The sequence below is a fragment of the Platichthys flesus genome, chromosome 6 (genome assembly GCF_949316205.1).
Source record: "Platichthys flesus chromosome 6, fPlaFle2.1, whole genome shotgun sequence".
Taxonomy (NCBI): Eukaryota; Metazoa; Chordata; class Actinopteri; order Pleuronectiformes; family Pleuronectidae; genus Platichthys; species Platichthys flesus.
Window position 1 is genome coordinate 15,896,980 of NC_084950.1, and position 21,773 is coordinate 15,918,752.

The 21,773-nt window shown below is 43.5% G+C and overlaps 1 protein-coding gene across 1 annotated transcript in view; it reads right to left on the reverse strand.

Moving 5' to 3' along the window:
• Positions 1–15,549, reverse strand: part of tspan18b (tetraspanin 18b) — a 38,545-nt gene extending 22,996 nt beyond the window's left edge. The window contains exon 1 of the mRNA XM_062390747.1: positions 15,274–15,549. The gene's annotated coding sequence lies outside the window, so the exon portion shown is untranslated. The remainder of the gene's footprint in view (positions 1–15,273) is intronic.
• Positions 15,550–21,773: the final 6,224 nt, after the last annotated feature.

The following is a 21,773-nucleotide window of genomic DNA, read 5'->3' on the forward strand; positions in this document are numbered from 1 at the left end:
AAAACGTTATTAGCATTAATGTGTTTTTCTCCACCTACACACTCAGGTAATGATGTGTGCAGCTGTAACTAGAGTAACATTAACAATAGCAGTACTCAACAGTCTAAAGGATGAGCAGACGTTTAACAGATCCAGTTTATCTCAAGTTAGATCAAATCAAATTAAGGTTTTCTTGAGCTTCTAAACCCCTGGTGGGAGCACGGAACAAGTTTTATATTGTTAATTATGTCAATTTCAGAACTATTAATGTTCGAGACACAATTTAAACTTAAGTAATGACTTTGTCCTTAATATGAGTTTAAATTCCAGTGAACTGAGAAGCAACCAAGGCAACAAACTCTTTGAGAGCGAAAACCTTCTTTGACTTCAGCTCAGCGGTGATTGTGCTCCGTCGAAACGGAAAGCAGAACGCTGTCACAGAGAATGAAAGCCAAGACACAAATATTGCACAAGCTGCATAGAAAATCGGAATGCAACAGCTTGTATAACAGCGTTCTCCCATGCAGGGCCATGTTAGCCTCTTTCCTTGTGGATCTGGTTGGGGGCTGCATACGGGAGCAGCAGGGCAGGTGTCCCACTGGGTTACAAGAGCTGGAAGCTTCGCATCTGGATCATTTCCTCCACCCACAGGCCCTCTAGGACGGGGACCTCCTCGTAAAGCTCCACATGTCCCAAAGAACCCCATATCCCTCTAAATGCTTCATCTGTGTCCGCCTGTATGCGGTGGCTGTGGTGATAGCAGGTAACAAGCTGTGACAACCGCACAACATCACAAGGAGGGAGGAAGCAGTGAAAATGACTCATGCTTTTTTGTTTCTCGCACGATCAAGCAGGCCTCGCGCTAATGGCCACAGAGCCTGGAAATGTGTTTCTGCATTAGGTGCAAAAACATGGTTTTTATCACTGGTGTTCCTCGGCAGAGCAGGGCGGGACAGATGCCAGGAGGATTACTGGAGCGGCGGAAGATGAAACCAGCATTAAGATGAATTCTCAGCTGTTTGAGTTCTGCCCCCCACCAAAAAAAAAAACAACAGGAAACACACCTTTCCACACTGGTTCACTCCAAACTTGTTACTGCCTGGACTAAGAGTTGGAAGATACTCTTTGAGGAGATATCCTGCTTCTGAGTGAGTCTCAAGAGAACGCCAAGAGGGACTGAAATGTGGAAAAAGGGGGTTGGACATTTTCCACGGTGCAATCTCGTGAAAACGTAGGAGTGCGCTTTAAGGAACATTCCTGCGAACGGCTGAGGGAGCTGCAAGCGGGGAGACGTCAGGAGAAATCATGCTTGGCTCAACACAAAAAGCACTCAGAGAAATGAGATTTAATCTGCTGAGCTTAGAGTGAAAAGCCAGATGTAAACAGTCAGCACCAGCTGTGAGAAAGTTAACTTCCACAGCCTCTGCTGCTCGGAACTAGAATGCATAAAGCATCGACACATCGCTGGTGACAGAAACTCTGCAAACACAGATATTTAAAGGCCAAAATAAAACTTTCACAAGACGGGCACTTGTGGGAATCGGGGGGGGGGGGAGATAAGGTTATCCGGCCACACTGAACCGCTCTCTCTCTGAGAACACGCTGCCTTCAGGCCCGAGCTGTGGGAAAGGGAGTTTATGCAATTACATCACATTGATTTATGGGAGACAGAGGAAAGATGGGGAGAGGATGGAAACTGAACCGCTTGGAGGCCGGCCAAGAATAGGTCCCCAAAGAAACACAAGTCAATAGGTTTACACCACAAAACATGATGGATCCGAGACAATTGTGTGTGTGTGTGTGTGTGTGTGTTTGTGTGTGTGTGGGGAGGGGAGGGATGTGGTCAGGCAGCACGGTGAGGTCAAACCTATCTAAAATGATTGGTTTTGATTTAAGTACGAGGACGCTCCCATTTGTAATGCAGACGGGTCTCGGCGAACCTGCTCGTGGGGCACATGCGGATAGCAGGTTCAGAATAGCAATGATGGCAGAGCTTACTTTACATTTTGAGCTTGCTTTAAATTTTGCTCGACTACAGGAAAGTGATGACAAGTGTCTTCCTCGAGCAGATGCTCCAGATGCCATCTTGAGAATTAATTGGGGGCGGTGATGAAATTAGGAGTAACGCGCCCAAGCATGTGCTGCAGCGTTGGCTGGGACAGCAAACCTCCATCGGCCCACCGCAGCCTAAAGGCCTCAAGGCCAATGTATGCTTCTCCGTTTTGACGGACACGGACAGATAGGACCGCCTTCTCCAACGTTGAACGCCCTCTCCGGGCCTCTCCGCGGCTCCTCGGAGAGCTTTTCGTGCAGCTCTCATTTTTCTAACTACACGTCGAAATGGCGGGGAGCCCACGGATAGCCCTTGGCTGTGATTGGTCCGCTAACGCCAGCATTTCGGAATGGAAACTTCCTTTTCCATTCCCTACATCACAATAAACCAAAATCACAACTACCACTCTATGATTAATGTGACAAGTGTGTTAAGCCAGCGGCGTTGTCCGGCTGACGGTGGCTGGTTAGAGCACTTACGGCATGTGTGTACGGTCACATACGGTTATATGAACTGAACCCTGGATAGTCTCCCAAAAGTATCTGGAGGGGCTGTAGGTGAGAAAACAGAGGCCAGTTAGTTTAACTGTAACTTTTCCCGCCAGCTCAAAAGTAAAAACCACGGAGAATATCCGAGAATGTCCTCCAGATAATATGCTTCTACATGGGCTCCATGCGAGCAACAGTAGCATATTATCTGGAGGATTCACAGCGAGTGGATGGGCACTTTGATGACGTTTCATAAAGCCACTTTTCCACTAGTCAAAAACCCACTAACACCCACTAACATCTGGCTTTTGTCTGCCATGGGAATGGATATGGTGGGCATTCACTCCCTGGTCACATGATTCTGTAGATGATGATCCGCAGTAATAGAAACGAGACAGCAGGGGGATCGTGCTAATTTGGCCAGACAGCGAGGTGTGAGAGCTTCTCAGCTCAACCAAATGAGCCGAGGATTTTCCCGTTGCTTTCTTCACATGTAAAAAGGAAAAAGTCTGGAGAACGTCCAGACAATCGGGTCTGGAAGTCTTTTGGAGTTCATGTCTGGAAACTGCTTTGGAGACAAATGTACCTCAGACACATCGGCAACACAACCACTGAGTGTGACTGAAGTGCTGATCCTTTGTCGAGCTCACCAAAGAAGCTCTCATCTAATTTTTCATTTACCAATGTTGCAGGTTGTCAAAGGAAGTCGATGCAAAACCCAGGAGCTATTCACGGGTTTAAGGAGTTTTGAGCGTTACACAAAAATATGAATATGAATATAAACTGAATACAAAATAATGTACGAGCCTCCACAACAAAGGAAGAATGAAGCTCATTCCTTTTCATGGAGCGATACCAAATAGTGAAGATGTGAACAAAGCAGGAGGAGATTACAGCAGTTATTCAGTAAAATGAGCCGCAGAGTTACAGTAGGAGACATTTAATGCTTTTTTGTTTGTTAACCTCAAAAAACTCCAGCTGTCTGCAAATTCTCAAGCTTCTTGGAAACACAACTTTGCGTCGGTTCGGGCCAAAAGCAACAAGAATAAATATACACACACACACACACACACAGCGGCAGCCAAATATTTAAACGGGAGGGGGGGGGGGGTTGAAAGTTCACAGTACAGACTGGATTATCAGGGGTGGGTGAGCTGGCTGAGGTGGGGGCGGGTTTACTCGAGACGTGGCAGATCTATGGAAAGCTTACCCAGAGATGTTTGGAGTTTGAAAAGGTTGAACATCTGCTCCCTATTACACAAAGCAAAAAAACACAGCTTGTCCAATTCCAAACTGCCTGCAGAGATAAGCAGTAGTGGTTTTGGTAATTGCTCACATCATTGGCTTTCTCCTCCTCCAACGTTTCTTATGCATCATTTTTATGCGGCTAGATCAAATGAGATCATGTCATCCAAAAGCTGTTTTATCTGTGTCAGATCCCGACTCGTCATTTGTCCAGTTAAAGCACCAGTTTGGAGCCACCACTTGGATGACTGTTTTTTTGCTGTTTTTACTCTATGGTTTGACAGATGAAGCCAAAATAACCTCTACACGTCCAGGGACTTTCAGAGAGATCCACAAAATTGCTTTGGCTTCAGCACTGGTTTTTTCGAAGCGTTTTCTCCTGGGATCTCGCTCCTGCCAAGCGTTATCGGGAAAGATGATCTGGGCCCGGGGTTTTGTTCAGGGTGCAAACTCCTGGAGAAATGGCTGAGTTGTCTCTATTGGGCTTAACAACTTCAGTTTGGAGCATCACACTCAGGTGGTCAGCGTTGGGTTCGAATTTGCTTGAACTGTGGTGTTGTCTTGTTGTGGGACGGGTAACAAATCAGAGGGAAGCCATCAAAGAAATAAAATCCCTCCGAGCGACTGTTCTCTTTTTTTTTTTACATTTAAATCATTGAACACTGCAGCCCCACACTGGCAAACACCTGCTGGGTCTGTGCTATCTCTGAAAAACACATGCAAAGGTGATCCCTGGATTCTGAAACGTTTCTCCTGAAATACATTTTCATAAAAATATCTAACATCCTATAAATGGTTGAACAGTCGCTCGCTCTCCGTGTGCAGTGGATTCTCCTTTTCCCCTAAGCTTCAAAGGGACGGAGAAGCGGGGAGGTAAAGATTAGGGACAAAATGAATTATGCTTCACGGTGTGTTTATCCTAATCACTATTAGAAAATATTTTTTGCTGTGAACAAAAAAAAGCTCTTTAACTCAAAAAGAAGATATGACTATTTCCATTATTCACTCCACAGAAAACCATATTCCATGCAGACGTTTATCCTTTATCAAATGCGCCACATTCCCTTTCCCAGTAATGGAGGCTTGTGGCCACAACACGTCGCCTGGTATTGACCAACTGTTTGCCCAAAGGACGGAGGCCGAGTTTTAGTGCAGTGACCCATGAGTTGCTGTCTCGAGAAGCACGCTTTTAAAGTGGCAGTGGGCTAAAAATTTCATAGAGCCGCATCAAAAAATCATGAGACACAGTGGCGCTCGGTCTTTGCCGGCTAATTGTTTTCCCCCGCCAGGACTCGGAGTAACCATCTACAACATGTACATTTGATGTGCTGTTAAAAGCCAATTATTTAGTCGGACATGCAGAGGCCGTTTCCGACAAGTAAATTTATCATTAAACCATCGAGCGTAACTGAAATCTTCACAGAAACTGGGCTGGAGTGCTGAAGGATGTTAGGTCGCTTGAATGACCTCAAATGGCTTTATTGCAGCGCTGTGAGCCACAGTCCAGCACCCTTTAGTGCTTCAGCTTCCAACCACATCATGACCCATTACGGCGTGAGTGGGGCCAATAAACAGGACGACAACAGGAGAAACACCGGAGGACTTTAAAAACCTCAGGTGACATAAATAAACTCAGTTTGTACTACTACAGCCATTCTACTATTTTTACTACGTCGATTTCCAGCAACTAAAGCTGTGAAAAAAGAAAACGCGTCCGACCCCATTTCAGTTTGAAAGATTAGACGACGTAGACACTCGGGTTGTTGCTGATTGGGTCTTTTCAGTCACTATGACGCCTTTGCTGATTCGTCAGGCTCCTGTCACATGACCCTCTTTTGGAATAAAATACTAGTTGAATGCAGTTGAATTGTGCATTTTACTATGTTTAAATACATAGCAAACAAGAAATGTTTTGAGCATTTGCGAGAATTCCTGTTTCACGGGCATGCTTTCCTATTTATACCTCCATGTGCATTCCCTTTGTATGCAAGTGGTCATGTGACATATGTTTTCAGGCCTGCATTATAAAACACCTACTGGTGTATAATATCTAAAGATGTTTAGCCATCACCAGCATCTCTCACAGAGGCTTGTGATCCTGGCAGGAGAGAGATCATTAGCTCGGCCCTTCCCCCAAGTTTCCCCAGGTAGAGGCTGGAACCCGCTGTGGATTTCTATTTTCCTCTTTTTAATCAAACACTGATCTGTCCCCCTGATGCTGTGGAGGCTGACAAGGAGCGTGTGTCGAAGGCATGTGTGGAGAATCCAGCCCTGTGGGAGGGATGCTAACGGTTTGTTGTTGTCCCACAGGAGCAGCAGGGAGCAGAGCTGTGGACAAGGTGTGTGGGCTTCAAAAGACGGCAAACAGCAGCCGGTCGAGCGGTAAAGAAAAAGTCTGCAGCTATGGAAAAAGTACCCATCCTCCTACTGGCTGAATATATTTTAAATACGTATGCGCATGACAACACGGGAAGAAGAAGAATCACATTAGCCCAGTTGCGTCTACTACAACATTCTCTTCTAAGTTGAAATAAAGAAATCTCTGCTTAGTTAATGGTTTTCTATGCCATGTTTACGAGTCGACTAAAAATGTTTAGCCTACATTCCAGCCGATACGAGATTCATATACAGTAAATATAAAACAACCCAATCCCCTGTTGCCAGCAGCAGCCGGGCTGCAGGGTGTGTGTGGGAGGGCTGTACGCGTACATAAGTGTTTGTGTATTTGTGGTTGTATGGTTATCACCGACTGCAGACAGCAGATTGGGACGCAAACCCAAATCAGGCTAAAAATAAATCTCTTAGAGATACTCTGTAATTCAACCACGCCGGCGAGGCCGGGACAGGAGACGGGACTACATCATATTTACCGACCAGCAGCCCTCCCTGTATCCGTCAGTCTGATGGAACCCCACCACCGACTAAGGCTCATCACCATCGTCTAAATGTGAGTTAATGAGCAAACATGTATTTAATTTGTTTGAAATTAATTATATATTATTAGAGGCTAATTATCTGGGTCATCATTAACAACCTACTGTCCATATACTATACAGTCTTTCGTGCCCTCATAATTACCAAATCAATTTGTGGTGAGAGCGACTGTTTGTTTTTCCCACTGACAATTGTTACATCGCATTACACTGCGTTGCCCATCGTCAGTGATTAAAAATAAACAGGATATTTACGGGGGCTCGGATCCCCCTCGGGCAGAGGAAATAAAAACTGCAGAGCTAAGTACGGAGTAAAATAGGGCACATTATAAAAAAAGACCCAGATGACTAATGAGGGTTTTCTTGTAAAGCTGCGTTCTCTTATTCCACAAACTTGGATGGAAAGAGCAGTAGCAGTAAAGGAGAAGAACCGGGGAGTAGAGTAGGAAAAGAGCGGTGGAGCAGAGGAGAGATGGGACACAGTCGTGGTTGGGGCAAGTGAAAAAGAGGAAGACCAGAAGCATGGGAGAGTCCCAGTCTATCAGGAAAAAGCTCGGGTCAGGAGGCGGGAGAAGCATTAGGCCCAATGAGTCACAGGGAGAGGCTGTAAAAACAGATCCCAGTACCATCCCAGAAAAACAGCCAAAGAACAACGGATCAGTGGAACAGAGGAATGGTTTTATACTCCTGGAGTGTTTCTCCTCATAAGTGGAGAATGTTTTGATGAATACTTCTGCAAAATGTAAACAATAGTCAAACAGATAAATATACTCATGTTATCTTATCTGAGATTTTATCAAGTAAATTTGCAGACAAGTTACTAACTGCAGATTAGAGATGTCAAACTGGGTTTTAGGTAATTTAGTCTTTGGGCACTTTCACATCTACCCTGTTTGGTCCAGACCTTTGGACACTTCAGCTCAGTCTGAACCAAATTAACATGTGTTAAATGGGCCTTGTTACACGATCCCAGACCAATGGATCAAAATGTACTGCAATGAAAAGAGGTGGTCTGAGCACGGATCCAACTGAACCATTGTTTGGTTTAATTACAGCTTTATAACACTAACTGGGATAATACAGACTTTCAGACCAATTGCAGTAGGTTGAGACATCATTAAACAATAAAAGAGAAACAGGAAGCAGAAGCCGTACTGGTCTCTGACATTTGAACGACAGGGATGTTGATTTGGAGAATCCAGACTGGTGTTGAGTACTGCGCCTGCAGTTCATGATGCTGGTAGTGATACCATAATGATTATACAGTTGCTATGAAGTTAATTAAATTGACCACTTCATTAATTTTCTCCACTCAAATGAGAAGACTACTAGCCCCGATTCAGCAACACAACTACATCATTGGCCCGCCCCTCTATAAACCAATCAACCTTAAGTATAGGTATGTAGATGCAGCACACGTACGTGATGATGACAGGATGTCCTTTTGTCATAAAAAGGTCTTTAGCTCGCTCCATTAACTACATTGTGAAACCAAAACAAACAGGATCAAATAAAAACAATGAAACAAAGACTTGAACCTTGGTTCAGACTTTCAGATGAGTCATAGTTTTAGAGCACTGACTATAAAATATAAAGTTGTTTTGAAAATAAAGGAATCTTGATCAAGATCATTGTTCTGTTATATGTTTCTATGTAAAAATGGTGGAGAAGAGCTTTTATGCTAACCAGGCTGGCAGCTACACTGAATAATAATTAATAATGACGACTGATTATATTGTTAATCTGACAGTTATTTCCTCAATTTAAAATTTAAAAACTGTTTCCTGAAACTCAAGATGATGGTCCAAAACCAAGGAGATTAAAAAGCAGCAAATCCTCACGAGCGGGGAAGCTAAATCTGATGTAGTTGAGATTTGACATTTTACTGAGGAGCAACTTACTTGATTAATCAAATAAAGATAAAGATTCATTTTCAGCTTTGATATAAACGCGTCTCAGACATCGACAATATGTTGTATGGCAGTGTGAATCAGACAAATAGTGATAAACGTCCAAAGCTGGACCTGAAGTGGGCACATACAGTTTACCAGCTCTAACACGGACACAAACCACAGTGTGTACTCTTGACAATACAGACAATGGTTTTACTCTTCATCCACCACACATCCTCTCCTTACATTGAGCAAACAATCCTCTGTTTGTGTTGATGAAGTCTTAATCAGAATCTGTGACAGGAACCATTTAGTCATTTTGTTTAAGCAATAAAAAAAAAACTAAATGCAGTAATAGGTCTCACATGACGTGTTTATGTATGAAATGTTAAAATATTCCCCAAAATATTAGTGACAGTAAAAAGTTCCAGTGTTGGGCGGTGATGGTGGAAAACAATAACACATCCACAAAATGAGCTCTTCCTCCCCGGTGCTTCTTGATTAGCACCCAGCTTCTTCCTGCCCAGTGCGCCAACAACACTGGAGCACATGTGAGTCACCCCAGCACTATTGTGTGAATTTAACCAAAGAACTGCTTGTTCTTCTTGCAAACAAACGCCTCTTCTACTGCATGCTGCCATTTTATTTTCTGCGATATTCTCTTTACGGAAGGAAATCGCTTGAACTCTAGCAGCACTTGTTGGATCAGAGTTGTGCTCCAGTTCCTCTAAAGTCAGGCAGGTAATCTCTTCACACATTAGCCCCGTGTCACACACCTATCAGGCCCCGTCTCCTGGCCGGCCTAAGCTCCTATCGGAGCTTTGACTACATCTGGGGATAAAAAGAGCACAAGGTGGTGAAGAAACCTGCTGCAAAGGCGCAGGGATTTGCCGAGTGTGCTCGCTCTGGGTAATGACCAGCGTCCTCAACAGCAGCCTTTAATGGACACCTGAGTGACACGGGTTATTAGTTTGTGAAAAGCATTATGCAGAGGAAGTGATGGCTGAAGGGGGATTTCGAGATAGATGCGATTTAAACACCCCAGACAGGTCTGAGCGCACGTTCGACTAAGTGCCTACCAAGCCACAAGCCTATGTGGAGAGCCCGCTATCTTCCAGCCCAGCTTGTCAAATACATACCTTTTACCTCATTACCTGATCAGCACCGCAGCTATTGAGGGAAATGGGGTGAATGCAAGATAAGCACATAGAAAATTCTTGAGTTGAGCACAAACAGCCAGCCTGCTTCCTCTTGATTAAAAGGAAGCATCAGCGCGCTGAGGCCTCTCAGCTTCCTGCTCTGGGGCCGCCAGCAGCCCCTCACTGAGGTCACTCCCTGCTTCCTGGCCCATACTGAGGCACTCAGGGGACAAAGAAACTCATAAATGTGCATATTACCGTAACGTGCATCATTTTCTCCCGTGTTCATTTAGGAAAGTGAATTTATACTTCATAAAAGGGATCTATCTGAGTCACAAAATAATCTCTTATGACTTAGGTTTGTATTTTTAGTGTCTGAGGTAACACTTTATTTTAACACCCACACTCCACATTTCAAAGTAGTATATAAACAGGTAATAAAGTTTGTAACTCACAAAGAGACAGCTGTCAACGTTTATAAGGTGCTTTAGAATGTTTATGGTTGCAGATATCAACAAGTAAGGATCATAAGTGGGGGCTGGTAAAATGTCAATATAGTATTAATACGCCTTCATGTTATAACTGATGAAAACACTGAGTGGTTGTACAAATTAAAATGGTTTAATTGTAATATATGTTACATATATGATAAACTACTCATATTACTTATATGACCCCCCCCCCCCCCCGATAACATCATTCTTTCAGGGCCCATGAAACCAGCGCAAACCACTCACACCTCAAACAAAGGAAATTAGATGGAAATATGACATTTGTTTGCTTTGTGCATTCATTGGAGAAAGGTTACACTCCACACAAATTGGATATTGGTGTCTCCTACATCTCTTCAACGGAGCAGAAGATAAGTGGAAATCAATTGAGTGAATGAAGGCTACATATGTGCCATGATTGATTTGTTGACTTTCAACTGCGTTTTTGTCACAATTTGCTTTAATCAATACTCAAACGTTTCCACATCCTCTGGCGTGAAAAGAGGTTTCCAATATTTGGATGGCAAAGACCCAAAATATAGTTTTTTTATTAGGAAGCCAAAGGGTTTTATGATTGCATGGAACCTTTTAACAATACATTAAGGCCACTTTCCCTTTCATTTTGTCTGGTCCAGAGCGTCAGATTTTTCAGTTTAGTCCAAACCAAAGTGTGAATAGTGGCTCCCACCACGATCCAGACAAACAGATCAAAATTTTATCCGACCATAAAAGGAAACTAGATGAAGAAACAGAGGATTGCTTGTACAGTAGTCTCTGCCTTCTACAATATAATTTTCCAACAACAAGAATGTTCATTTAGCTGGTAGTGATCCCATAATGATATTACTGTGGCATTGAAATTAAACTTGTGAAGTGGTTCTTTTATTATCTCCAAAAATGTATTTGGATACAACAGCCGAATTGACTACTTACAAAAGTCAACGCCCATCTCAAAAACCAAGTCAGATATAAGTAGACGTAGTTGATGATGACACCAGGTATATATATATCGTACAAAAGACCATCGCCTCCCTAAATTGCAACGTGAAAACAAACAGATCAAATGCAAACATCGTAACATAGACATGAACCATGTTCGAGTTTTGATATGAAATGACCTTCAGCTAAAAAAGGGTCTGCAGCAGACATCAGATAACACGGTTTGGACATCCAGTACTGACTAAACGTAGAGAACACAAATTGAACAACATACACCTTCAAGCCTTTGTAAACCACTGATGAAAAAAATGCACCTATCCGAGAGTAAATTATTTCTGCCAGCTGAAAAGCAAATTTCATTTTCTCATGTCTCCTGACAACAAAGATGCTGAACCCATTACTGGCTGAGGCCTCCGCATCACACACATTAAATGAAGGGTCCTCTAGCAATCGAAAAAAGCAATTTTCTCATTGAGCCAATAGATACTCCATTTAGTTCCGGGCTCTCTACGGACCGCTGCTGCCGTACTGGGGCTGATACAGGGGAAGGCGAGTGAGGACTGATGACCCACTCTCTGCCTCGCTGCTCCGAACCCATCGATACAGATACAGGCGCTGGATGGTGGCGGCGATAGCGATGGTGGCGCTGGCGGACGAGAGGGTTAGGTAAGATCACACAGAGATGGTTAAAGAGGGAGGAGGAAGGTGTGTGTTGCGGTGAGGCGGGATGAATCAAAAGATGAAAAAAAACCTGGGGCTTTGATCAAAAATGGGACCAAAAAGCAAGAAACGGGGGAGAGAGGAGCGACAGGTTTCAGAGACATCCAACCATGTGGAACCGCAGATTGATTAATTTCAGCTCTTTTAATGAGCCGCGTTTTGTCAGCCCAGGCGGCTGCAAGTCAGTCACCCTGCTCCTCTCAGCAGGAGCTGCCATACACTGCAATTCACACTCGTCTGTCCCTGCCAAGAACTGAGAGGAAGAACACACACACAGACTTGTTCACGTCTTTCTATTGCTGTGAGGACACTCGTTGAATACATTCCCTTGCCCCTTAACCATCACAACTAAAGCTACATCCATAAAGTTTTAGAACGATCATCCTGTCCACAGGCGTTTTTGGCTCTGTACCAGTTTTAGTCCCTGTCCATACAAACATGATGAATCGGCCAATCAGCATGCGGTGTTGAAGGCCATTGATTCCAAATATCTGTTTTTGTCTGTCCAGACTTAAACACACCCCACAGTTTCCAAACTAAACCAGGGCCACCGGCGTTTTCAAACTTCTCCTTCTGAGTGGCTCCAGAGTAGTGTGGGCGCCAAGCATATCAGGAGCAGAGTCGATGCATTTTCAAACAACCCCATAGCAGTATGGATGTAACTCAAATGCCCAACCCTAATCTAAACCAAATTCTTTCCATAAAGTAAAGTTTTAAGCCTCAAACAGCCCTTTGAAGTTGTGAGAACCAGCCCGGATGTCCTCACAACTGTAGAAAGACAGGTACACACACATCTTCTCTCTATAGCCCACACTTCTTCTCCTATTCATGTGTTTTGCTGTTCATTTCTTCGTTGGCACGGAGAATGTGTGATTAAAGAGCAACACATTATCAGAGGCACTATTACAATGAATGCACTGATCACCAGTGGCAAGTCTCGCGCCAGGTGTTCTGCGTCCGTAGGAGGAATAAATACCACGTTGGCTCGGTGCAGATTTGAATCCACTTAAAACATGCTCCCTCCTAATTGTCGCCCACAAATGCATCGTAGCTGACCTTTGATCTCTGTATGAATTACACTGTTGGTTTGCAAACCCTGTTGTTTGCATTTTGTGCTCGTATCCTGCGGACATCACTTCTGTATCTGGGCAACTGAACTATTTCCCAGTGCTCATGTGAATCAAGCCGAGGAGAGAAAGGCTTCGGGCAGAGTTTAGTCATTCGTGTTGGCAGCTGCTCCAAAGCATCAATACTACTGGTTCTTTGTCTTTTTTTTTTTACTTTTCTTTTTTTTGACAAGCAAAATGTTCACCCACAACATGGTGAACAAGCACGCCTCTGTTTTCAGTTTGTGTGCCTCTCTCTCTCCACAACTCTCCCAATCGTTTAGTTTAAGGAGAAAATAGAAAAAGGGTGGAACAAACACACACACACATACACACACACACAGAGAAAGAGAGAAATAAGTGTTTAAATGATGCAGCAGTGTAGTAGTAGGTGAGGTCATTAATCATGATCTGCTGATTTGTCAGTCTGACCGAGCTGCTGGGGCGTGATATGATTCTTTTCTCCTCTTCCTTTTTTTCTGACAGGCTGCAGCAGCCTCGGGGAGATGGAGAGCCAGAGTGAGAGGTTGTGACTTTAACTCGGAGCAAGCAGGCCCAGCACTGCACGCTCACCTGGACACCGGTGTGTTAATGGGTCCCTTGGAGCCAGTGTCCTTGGGCAAAATCGGATTATAACCTGATTTCCAGCTGTTGCTGCAAGCTCCCACACTCATTTCTAGCCGAGTGGCAGCTTAACTTTAAGTTTTACTCCGAATCTGCACTGTTTGTAGCTGTTGTTCTCCAGGAAAACTTTTGGCTGATCAAATCAAATTAAAAATTTGCTTGGACACTTGCAGAGTCTCATGCTGAGCTCTTTGCAGGGAGCCGCTTGGCTGCGTGCGGCCTCCGTCTCAAGTATTGAGTTTTTTCCTCTCCGGAGCTCCTCTCACGTTTGCTCCAGTTGAAATCAGACAGGAGGATTATGGGTGAGCTGGTTTTTGGATGATGCACGCCTCTGATTAATGCAGACTGACAGTGCATTTGTGCCCTACAGCAAAGGTAGCACCGTCAGAGACATCCATCTTGTGACCCCACACACACACACACACACACACTCTGCAGACAACCTCCTCCTCCTCCTTCTCCTCCTCCTCCGGGCTGTGGCTGGAGCCCGTGGGAAGGATGCCAGCTTGGAGACTGACACACATCGGCCCGGCTGTCTAGTTTCTCATATCATAACCTACGATTACAGTACAACTGTATAATCTCACAATGTATATTTTCATATCACAATGTGTATATTATTGCTACTCTTATACATGTTTTATATATTCCTTGCATTTATAATGCATGGTTACTTGTTATCACTCTTACTGATATCTATTTTTTGACTCTCCGCCTTGCTGCTGTGATACAGACTAATAAAGGATTATCTTATCTTATCTTATATTTTATTATTTCATCTTATCTTATCTTAAACCACTGTATGTGTGCACGTTTTCTCCAACCCTTAGGGGGGAAATAAAGACTTACTTGACCTGAGGTTAACTCAAGTCTACATGGTGCAAAAGCCCGATAAATGACTTATAACAATAAGACTCATTATATCATATTGTACAAATACATTATTTGTTCTCTCTTTCATGATGTGATTTCTGGTGCTGGACTGAGCAGAAATGGAACTTGCAGCAACAAAGAATGAGAATCGACAACATCGTCCATGAGACATGATATTGAGCTTGTCAGCTTTCTCATAACCTACTATTTCATTCCACCATATATGTTGTCACACTGTATATTCACTATTTACACTGTACATATTATTTCTCTTCAATTCATATTTTTACGTTTTCCTTGCAATTTATATAGCATGCATACTTATTAATACTTTACTGATGTGTATTTTTTTTACCGTTTTTTCCCCATTGTTGGAATATTAAAGGATTAATTGATCTTATCGAATTTTAAACCACATTTACAATCACCAGTGAATTTATATGTGCATGCGTCTTTTTCAACCCTTTAGGGGGAATAAAGACTTGACCTGATGTAAACTCAAGTCTTCATGGTGCAACAGCTACATAAATGACTTAAAACAATAACCCTCGTCATGTGATATCGCACAAATACACTATTTACTCTCTCTTCCGTGGTGTAAAGGAGGTTTCTGGGGCTGGGACTGAGGAGAAAATGTAACTTGCAGGGGAAACAAAGTGAGCTGTATCAACAGCATCGCGCAGAAAACACGAGATGGAGCTCGATCAACGAGGCAGATAAGGAAAACAACGGAGAGGTTCTCAAAGTGTCTCTCTTTCATTCCAACACTGAACTTTTCTCCTGTTTCTTACCTCAGAGCTCAGCTCCGTGCAGGGACCTCCGGCTGTGACGAGCTGTTGACTTGAGCCTGTGTGAGGAACCCGGGGATCTGTTGGGCACAAGCAAGTATTCAGAGAATAAAGAGCCTCTCCGGAGCAGATCGCAGCAGATCGGGGCTGACGGTGGGTCCTCGGAGGTGAAGCGTGCCCTGCAGCGTCCCACCAGTAAAATCCAGCCCTCGGGAAGCTGTGCGATCCCAGTTTGTACAGACACGCAGTGAGGAGAGGAGTCTGGGATTCAAACACTTCGAGATGTGAACTCACTGAGCGGAGATCTGCTGCTGAGGGCGGAGACATGGGCAGACACGCCCCCACACCCCCCCTCTCTATTGTCAAATAAATATATTCTATAGTATGAAAACAACGACCCACACAAAAGCTGACCGACTCATCTAAATTCAGAGCCTATGACTGATTGGTCCATTGATTGATTTACCATATTCCCTGAAAGACACTGTCTGCTATCTTTGTGCATGAGCTTTTTGCATATTTGGATTTTTCTCTATTTGCCACCATTACAAATCAATGGCACCCATATTATCCGTGATGTTATACATAAAGTCACACACAGACACACACACACACACTCACAAAACAGATAAAGCGCACACCTATGCCAGTTTGCTTATAAAACCATCTTCAATTTCACCAGATCCGGATCTTTAGGGGTTCGTCCCCTGACCAACATTTAATGGGTTCTTCCTTGATCAATGTACTTCCATCAAGTGTTGTTGTAATCCGTCCAGTAGTTTTTTGCAGAATCTTGCTAATTAAGAAACAAATGGGAAAATGCAGATAAAAACCTACTTGAGTGATTTAACAACAATAAATCACAAACTCAGTGCAGCACAATTGATTTGTTTTACTCGTTGACTGATGGTCGATGTGTCTCCACTTCCTCCCTCAACCCAGAGATGAAGCCAAAAATATCCGGGATACAAGTTTTGCTAATTTCGAGCCAGAGTACGCTGAGTAGCTAAAAGTGGATGGAGTGAGGTCCTGCCAATGCACACTCTTGACCAATCAGGAGTCAGGCTCAGCTGTCATCATGACGTTTCACACCATTTTTATATCATCAAATAACTAATTAAGACCAAACTTACTGGTAAAGTTAACCTTGTGATAAGAACTACACTTAAAATGACAGCAACCATCTTTGAGAAAAATGTATTTGACATGTACTATGAGTCTTTCATTTGGTCCATGTTTCATCCACTAACATGGGGGAGGCGGACCTTATGACCTATATTGCAGCCAGCCACTAGGTGGCGATGGAGACACTTTGGCTGCACTTTTGGAGAGCTGTCATGTCGTCATCTTTATATACAGTCTATATCAGTTTGTTGTTAATGTGTCTGAATGGTGTCGGCTTAATCCCTCCGACTGAAATTGATTAATCCAGAATATGAATCCTTCTTGATTTGTTTAATACACCACAGAGCCATTAATGGGGTTTTATAATTAAAGAGCATACAATTTGGGGGAAATACACCTCCACAGCCTTCTTGCTGAGATTAGGGCAATGGGATCAATATCATATTCATGTCAGAAGCAAGATATGTTTGCTTAGCATACAGACGGGGGATGGATGAAACAGTTATCGCTCTAACTATAGAAAACTCTGCCTTCAAGCATCCTAAATGACATGATATATCCTGAGGTTTGAATGTTGTTTAATGTGATTTGTGGGTCGATATCTTTGCGGGGGCTTTCAATCTTTGAGCTAAGCTGAGATAACTTCCTGCTGTTTGCAGTTTTATATTTAACTGACAGATATCAGAGTCCAAACCTTTCTTTGGTTTTAGAATAAAAAACAAGCTGAGCCGAGGTCTGATTTTAAGCCTTTCAGATAAACCCACATGTATTTAGAAAATCAGTTTCTGATCGGTTTGTTAATTGTTCATTTTCCAGCACCATACTGTGACATCTACATCATGGAGGAAATGGAGCTTTGTTGCCTCCATCTGTAACTTCTGCAACTCTTTTCCATCTCAAGTCTCCATTCCTGCAGTTCCTGAGCATTGTTTATTCAGTGTTAAGCTTGAAAGAGAATGAATTAAAAGTTATAAACACACAACAAAGTCCCTGCTTCCATGTTGATTTTTAATGTTGACTGGCCCTGTTTTTTTCAATGTGATACACAAATAAAAAGCAAATGGAAAAGGAGTCAATTGCCATTTAATTGACTTAACTTACATATAGGGTTTAATTTAGCTGTGGAAATCGTTGGCTATTTATTATTCTCAGTGGGGAAACACTATTAAAGTTCTCTTTATGGAGAAAACACATGGTGGAAGGCAAATTCCTTTTTACACAGATAAGACGAGCGGCAGTCATTACTCTTGGGAAAAGTCATGAAAAAGTTTCGCAGCACATCAAATGCAACAAAATGGCTGCTCCCGGCGAGCGGTCAAAGTAAAACTACTGTTGTGGAAGGAAAAAAAAACATAGAGCTTTTCTTGTTTGGAGAAAGCTCGGCTTTGTTTTTTGATTCCAGCGTCAGATAGGCGACAGCTCTCAGAAAGGCAGCTGATTGTTGTTGTTTGTCCCTGGTTCATTTTTCATGCTGGGTGCCTCTCTCACAGCCAGAAAACAAGAGGAGTGCTTTTGTTTCAGGTTCAGAGGGGGTGAGAGGGGGGCCTGAAGTGTTTCCTATCCCCCTGTGCTCCTCGTGTCACAGAACCTCCTGCAGATGGAGAGCCAGATAGGCGCTCCAGAGACTGATCTTTTTGCCTTCTCCTCTGAGGTCGTGACACTGACATTCCCTGTGGCATACGCGATACATCCAGCCCCCCGGTCTCCTTGTGTGTTTGCCCTCATCCCTTCTCTGATTGGCACTCTGCAGTTTTTAGTGGATTGCTCAAGTCGAGATTATACGACAACTTTAGGATTAAAGAGAAGTTTAAAACAAGACAGAGACCAGCTTATAGGGAGGCTGGATTCAAAGAGCCGTCGGGAGCTCGGCTCAGACGCACAGGGGCCCCTGTGTGTGTAAGAAAAGTATCACAGGAATGGCTCGGCTGCAGAGGGAACAGCTGTGAGGTATTTTCTTTTTGGCTCCTTGGGTATTTTCAGAGAGGCTCGGGGAGAAAAGGAAGGCTGAGGTGAAACGCTGACTTAACAGCCTCCTCCCCCTGCCGCTCTTTGAGCACTCACATGGATCAGTGGTTTTGGGGAGGAAGGCTCTTTCTTCAGACTCTGACGCAGTTCAGTTCAGGGATTTTTTGTTTTTCTTGGCTAATCAGTGATTGATCAACAAATGCGGTTTCCGGTGTTCCCGCGGTGCACCAGTCGATGCAGCTTTAAAAGCGAGTTTTACCATCATGAGTTTTGACCTTTTATTGATCTGAATCACTGAGCAGGAATTTAAGGGCATGTTTAAAAGTGACTCAAGATCTTAAACTCACTTAAGAAGGAATTTGACAAAAGCTGGGTCTGAAACACGGGCTGCCAAACTTTAATTAATGACATTTGAGTTCATTACCAGGAGGTGATGGGAGATTCTTTACAAGAACAAGAAGTTACTTCTTTCAGTGAAAGCCTCCGACTGAGGCATGTAAACCGTGGGGAATTTAGGTCTGTGTGCTGTGTGCTGCTCATTACACGCTCCAAAATATAATTTCAAACCTTATGTAGCCAACAGTCTGCATGTTCCTCCTCCATCCATGCTGCAGGCCATGGAATTTACTCTTGTGTCCCTGTTAAGCACACACACATCTCACACACACACGTCTCACACACAAACACCCACACTGATAGACAGACTATGCTCGCTAAGACGCCGTTCCTCACGTGCACATTCTTATCACACATTTAATTCAATTTACACAGCCTGCGCTTCAATTTCACACACATAGCATCATAGCACATGCTATCTCATTTATCAAGTTGTGGCCCGATTCACAAGCTCACACAAAGTCGGCCCTTTTGTTGTACATGCATACACATACATACATGCACAGCACAGTATGAGTAATTAAATATTTCATTTTGTGGTAATGTCATACGGGATGTTTTGTCTACGAAGTTTTTCTTTGTATATATAAATGTTGAGCTCCTGTAAACGTGAGGTGTAATTTCACATCTGTTTCAGCTACGCAGCTTCTTTTGTACTTTGTAGAGAATACGTGTAAGAATAGAGCTGAATGGTGATGACGTCTCCAACATACAATGGAGGGCTCTAAATAAGACGACATACATGAAGAAGACGATGATGAAGATGTGAAGTTGGAAAGACGACGAGAATCAAGAGCTTTGATAATAAGGGCCAATGTGCTGTAAAAAAAATACATGTGCCACCGCAGAATTTATATGTTATATCCTGCCTCCTGCTACCCCCCCCCCCAACTAAACATAGTGGAGGTTTTCCTGTTGTTGTGAACGTGGCTGACATGGAGAATATCCTGCTACATTCTTCAAATGTGAAAGGCAAACCTCGGACATTTCCTAGAGTTTATGTCTGAAAACAGCTTAAATAAACAGCTGAAATGACTCAAGGGAGTTACTAAGTCCACCTGCGCTTCACCATGAAGTGTTCCACTATAAACCTGAGTTTTAATTGTATTAACTGTCGTTTATACAATTTAAACATGAGCATCAGAAACACGCCCAGAAGACAAACTGTGTGGAAACGGTGTAATTTGCACAAAAATGTGATTTGACAACTTTGACTAAATAAACAGAGCGTTAATCCCAGCAGGAGGATCAATTACCAAACAAAGACGATTGTTTTCATGACTAATTTATTTTGGAATTTGTGTTTAATTTGCACGAATAAACAAAGCTGCAGCTTGTCTCCAACTCTGTGTTTAGCCTCGCTTCATTCTGATAAACGTAGCGCCCTCAAGACACAGACAGGCGTGCGTTAACACAGATGCACCCGCGGAGATGTTGAACACAACCTTGCAGCCTCAATCTTTCAGGGGGCATCAGCCAGCACCCAGGGGAAACGTGCCATGCGTCGCAGCTTCCTGTGCCACCCACCCCTCTACAACTGCAGGCCCTGGATCAGACTGTGAGACAGGGTGTAAATTTGGTGAGACTTACCTCCTGATGGAGCCACACATACACTGCGGGCTCGCCCTCTTCAATGTTCCTCTGTGTTGTCTGAGTCATAAGACGGTTTTCCGGAACGTTACTTCAACATGCAGGTGTCTCGAGGTGAAGATTTTTTAAAAAGTAATTCACACGAGGTGATTGGCAAACATTAACCACACCTGATGCTTTTCCTTGAGACACCATTGGAAATGTGTGTGTGGGCTCTCACATGAATTCCTCTGTGAACTGATGCATCTCCATCTGGCTGAGCAAGCTCATCTGCATCTGTCACGTGTAGCCAAGCTGACGGAAAAGAAGAGGTGGAGGAAGGCGACAATTATTTATTATTATTTATTCATTATATACGCAGCACTATGCCGATGGGGGGGGGGTTGGGTGAAGTGTCTGAGTCCACAAAACACTTTTTGGAGTCTCAGGGGTAAACAGTGTTGCAGCCAAAGTTACCCCATCTTCAGACGTAATGAAACCTCAGGAAAGAAAACACAACATGCCTCCATACTGCTCGAGTGGTGTCATCTAAGTGCTCCGGTAGTCCCGACATTCATAAGTGTTTTTAGCCTAAAGTCCACAACCGGACGTAGCGATGCAAACGTGCACCCCACGCGTGCCCCTGGGCCAGAGTGTGTGCGGTTTTCCATTGAGAATGTCAAAGGACATTTAGGCTTAGCATTTTTTGTAAATGACGCTGTTTCTATTCAGATACGAATGACGGGGCTTGCAGACACTTGGATGACACCACCTGAGCAGTATGTAGACATGTTATATTTTTAGGTATGAAGAAGGGGTCCTATTTACTTTAATTGTATTGGATTTGGCTGCAACACTGTTTACCCCTGAACCTTGAAATGTGTTTTTTGGACTCAAACACTTCACGCGCCCCTCTATCGGCATAGTGGTGAGTAGATAATGAGGTTATTTTCATTTTCTGGTGAACTTTCCTTTTAGGCTGGGATGCACTGACTCATCTGTATTTGGAAACACCTTCATCTTAACAACAACCCCTGGTGTAACGGTGTGTGTGTGTGTTACCTGCCTGTAGCCTAGCAACAAGTCCCCGATGCTGTTTAGAGGGGGTAATTGGACAAATCCGTGGGAAGAGGCATAAAGAAGAAAATCTGAGAATTAACACGTGGAATATGGAATCGGGAGAAGCTTTGAGAAGTCGAGGCAGCTCTGCACCGTGGTTCGCTTCAACAGTTTCTGTGTGCATTCCTCTGCATTTAAAAAAAAAAAACACACCTGTAGGCAAGCTCAAGTGTGAGGCATTCCTCCACCTTAATGATTACGGATGTCTTTACCTTTTCCAGCTCAGGCACTGACAGGAGCCTGAGGCTAGAGAGAGTGCGAGGGAGGATGACGTTTAGAGGAAAGTGTGGAGATGTGTGTCAATCTATCCACATATTTTATTCACCCGT